The sequence below is a fragment of the Ceratotherium simum genome, chromosome 10 (assembly GCF_057802395.1).
Source record: "Ceratotherium simum simum isolate JZ-2026a chromosome 10, ASM5780239v1, whole genome shotgun sequence".
NCBI lineage: Eukaryota > Metazoa > Chordata > Mammalia > Perissodactyla > Rhinocerotidae > Ceratotherium > Ceratotherium simum.
In genome coordinates this window covers 45,956,037-45,960,713 of record NC_141909.1, presented here as the reverse complement: position 1 = coordinate 45,960,713, position 4,677 = coordinate 45,956,037, and positions in this window count along the sequence as shown.

The following is a 4,677-nucleotide window of genomic DNA, read 5'->3' as shown; positions in this document are numbered from 1 at the left end:
CTCAGGTGAGATATTTGTTGATAGATTTTTTTTCCTTTTGGTACTTCGAAATGAACAAAGCCGTCACTTAACGGTACTGTCAAGCTTTGAAAGTCCACAAATAGTAAGATAGAGGTGGTAGTGAGGAATGCCTATGAATGATATATTTAGCAGCAGCTAATTCATCTGAAGACCACTTTATGGGAAATACAGCAGGCCTGGACCTCTTTCACTCTCTTGTTCTTTCTCTCTCTCAGAATAAGGGCATGTCTTCAAAGTAAAAACTGTAACTCCAAATCCATGGCAAGTTTTGGGATTATACACATCTAGGCTTCATGAAGATAAGACCAGAGTAGTCTTATCTTCATAGATATGAAATCATTGATTTCATGAAATCAATCATTCAACAGTATCAACAACATACAAGAGTTTTGCAATCTGTCAATGAAAACTAATTAAGTATAATCTCGAGATTAGAGCATTGAAAATCAATAGTGTGTGCAACGCAACTTGGTAAGAGTACTGGAAAACTACCTCCTCACCATTTTCCAACAACCTGTAAAATTAAGCAAATGTTCTTTCATTGCTCGTGTGCTGGCCTGGAACACTAAATCTCATCGTTCATTAGTATGCATTGTTAGATGTTCCAGTTCCCAGACACGGTGGTGTCTGGGAGAAACAGCCTCATGAGTGGCAGGTAGATTATGATACTATGGATTTTGGAGTGTTTTCTAGTTAAAAGTAGCAAAGAAGTTATAATATGCCTTGATTTGCTTAAGCCCTTGTTAATAAAATTTCTAGAGTAACAGGAAGATACTTCAAGATTTTATTTATTTTATTTTTTCCCCCCAAAGCCCCAGTGGATAGTTGTATGTCGTAGCTGCACATCCTTCTAGCTGCTGTATGCGGGACTCGGCCTCAGGATGAACGGACTTCAGTACACTCTATGGTAAAGACTTTTTAGCACTAATTCCAACCATATCATTGCCCTACAATCAGGGGCCACTTGTAATTCCCTGCTAAGGTTTGGTATATGGGGAGGAATAAAACCCCTTATTCTAGAACAGGGTGAAATTAGCAGTTAGTTGTCAATTTCTATTTCATAGGAAGATTGAACATGATAATTGTGGATGGGGTGTCTGTCTTAATCCTTTCTCTTGACCATCTCAGGATCTCTGAAAAGGGAATGAGAATTGGACAAAATTGAAATAGGTGTGGAAGGAAAGGACTTAAAGCTGCATTCTGTCTTGACTGTTCAATGAGACCATTTTAATTTTGGAAAAGTGTCCATCCATAATTTCTTTGTAGTCACAGGAAGCCTTGTTTCTATTAATTCTGTTTCAGTAACAATAGTAAATATAATTTGTATAGTATCTACTGTGTATCAGACACATCTAAATGCTTCATTCACATTATTCTCTGATCTTGAAATCAAACTTATATTGTAATTCTTATTTTACTAAGGATAAAAGTGAATAGTTGACTGACTAGTTTGCCCAAGGTCATTGCCAATAAGTGGTAGAGCACTTTTAAACCCATATTAGCCTGACCCCAGAGCCCAGGCAATTCCAACTGCCATCCATTCCTCTCCACCCACCAATCTACCCAAGTTTAGGAACTAACAAAATGAGCAGGTATGTTCTTTCTGAGCCCATCTTAGTGCATAAAAGTTTGATTTTTTTGTGTGTGATAAAAAATGTCTTCCTATTTAAAATTCAATGTCATGCATTATTAGTTCTTAGAATAGATGACTCACTTATTTTAGTATTTTAAAACAGCCAGGCATACAAATGGCAGGACAAATGGTTTCTGCTCATGTAGTTATTCTTAATTTGTGCAAGGATATTTTACTACACTGGTTGTATTTATGGATACAAGAAAAAATACAAGACTAGATGTATTCAGTCTGAAATATGCTAATTATTTATTCTGTGAATATGCATCCACACTATACATAGTAACATTAAAGGAACTTTCACCACACAATCCATCAATATGTAGCTGTCAATCTGTCAGTTAATTGCAATTAATACAGTTGGCGAGGTGGCGCTCCAATGAATATTAACAATAGTTTGCATTCTCCAGTCATGGCATCTGAGCCATCATAGAGTGTGTGATGAATGCACATTAAAAATAACACCTTTTCAGCTAAATAATTTTAGCATAATGATGACATGTTTCTCCCTCTTTTTCTAAAGTGCTTATATCATTTCTCTCCTCCCTCATAGCCAAGTAAAGCAAAACAAAAAAGAAACAACTTTCAAAAGGACTAAGAAACTACTGACTTAATTTTCTTGTGCTGCATTGAATGGTGTTCTCAAAGCAGTCTGGGAAAAGTTTCTTGCCGATTGTATCAGGGCAAAGATTTTATTTTTGCCTGTAGTAGGCTGAAGTTCTTGTAAGGCAGGGAATTCTGGCAGAATTTTAAGACAGAAATGATGACAAAGATATGTTGTATATTGGCAAATGTTTGCCTCTGTAAGATTTTTTTTTTTCCTTTTGGTAATTGTATTCTCCTCAGCATGTAGAGATTTACTACATAACTATGTGCCATGGTGTTATCTGCAAACTGGTACAGACATAGACAAATGGGATTGTGAGAACCCATATTGGGGAAGTCTCAGAAACTTCCACAGTTGGTCTCAGAACCCTCCTTTACTTCAGTGACACAAAACCCTCCACAACATTCTTTTGGTCCTTTGTAAAACGGACTGAACCAAGTTCTGGAGCGTCTCAGGTGTTCTCAGCGCCTCAGAACTGAGCAGCTGTTCCTTCCTCAAGAAACCTTTGGGGCCGGCTCCGTGGCTTAGCGGTTAAGTGTGCGCTCTCTGATGCTGGCGGCCCGGGTTCGGATCCCGGGCACGCCCCAAGGCACCACTTCTCCGTCCAACGCGAGGCCAAGTCCCACGTACAGCAACTAGAAGGATGTGAACCTATGACGTACAACTATCTACTGGGGCTTTGGGGGGAAAAAAAATGAATAAATAAAATCTTTAAAAAAAAAAAAAAAAAGAAACCTTTGCTTGTGACTGCCTGACATCTCAGCTGCTTGAGTGCCTGCAGAGACCACGGCCAGGTGATATTCAAACCTCACGGCCCATTCTACCTTCTCCTCCATTTTTTTTTTTGTTGTTTCTGATTTGGACTTCCAAGTGGTTGTTTCTTGGAAGGAAGTTAGGAGAGGAGCAGTCAGTCTAATCTAGTTAACACTCTGAAAACTACCTGTTTTGTGGGTACCTGACATCCTCATGTTCGCATGCTTTCCTGCTCGTGCTCAGGGCAGTCAACAGCTGATTGTCAGTGAGCTGGATGTCATTACGTAGAAATGCTGCTGCTGTGTAATTGCTAGCTAAAGGTCCCCGGCAGCTTGGAGCCACTGGATCTTGTGCCACTGGAAGCCATTGTTGGGAAGTGTACTCCATGCCATTGAGCTGTCAATGTCTTAGTTACCTCCTCCAGAGCATGACAGGGCTCCCCTAAGCATCTTTCAACTGTTTTCTTGCATTCAAGGTAGAAAAGACCCTGACAGTAATGTTCTCTCTGCAAAAGGCTCAGCTTGCCAAAGCTCTCAGTTCCTATTCTCATGCTCTTTTCTCTCCTCACTCTCTTCATTCATTAATACATTTTCAGTAATATGTTGAGCATAAAAAGATAGTATAAATGTAGGGCTAATGATTAAAGCACTTTAAAACCTCTACTCATGGAAAAAAGGAAATTGCATGTTTGATCTGTCTCTTAGTCCAATGATTAAATCTTTTTTGAATTATTATAACAATGTACTCATAAGAATTATTCTCTTTTTTCCTATGTTAAGAACACTTTACAATTAAACCCACTGCATTACACCAACATTTCCTATCAAGAGATTTAACTTATTTTTCTGTCCTAGTCATAGCATATTTCAATATTTCTTCTGAGAATAAATTAATTTTGTTTCCATGTTTTTGAATGTTTTTGAAAGGACACATGTATGACAAAGTAGATTATTGTGATTCCTAACTATTAATAGTGAAAATATAATGGAAGAAAATATCTTTTTGTATAGTGACTAAGTTTGTGGGAAAAGCTTGGGTTTCTTAAGCAGAGAAAAATGCTATTAAATATCACTTATCTCCCTAAAAATGATATTGAGACTCTACTGAAACATCCTTCTAGGAAATTTTTATTTATAACACTTTGAACCATGATCCATGGAAATTATCCTTTTCGTTAATGATAATTTGTTGTTTGCTTGAATGTAAAGAACAATATTTTGGGACATAGATCCTGAAAAGAGACCTATGTGTATAATTCAAAGCATGTCAGATTTCCTTCAGTTGTGATTTGTCTGTGCCTTGCAGTAGAACGATATGTGTTGCATTGCATAGCATGAATTATGGTGATGCTCTGGGCCAGGTTACAACCCAGAAAGAGCATAGTTACTCACCACACAGGGGCATACATGTCCTTAATTTCTGCCTTAGTCATCTATTTTCACCTTTGATTTTTTTTTTAGTGAGAGTAAAATCAAAACTTGCACCTTCAGGACTTAATATTTTGATTTAGAACTATTTAGAAGTTTTCAAACTGTTAGATCACTATCCTTGGAGACCTCACGAATTTTCTCCATTTCAGTAGGAGTGGGAGTGAGAAAACCAATTCAGTAATGGAAAATTTGGCATTTTTCAAACAGGCAAGAAAAGGAAAACTAGCTGCTTT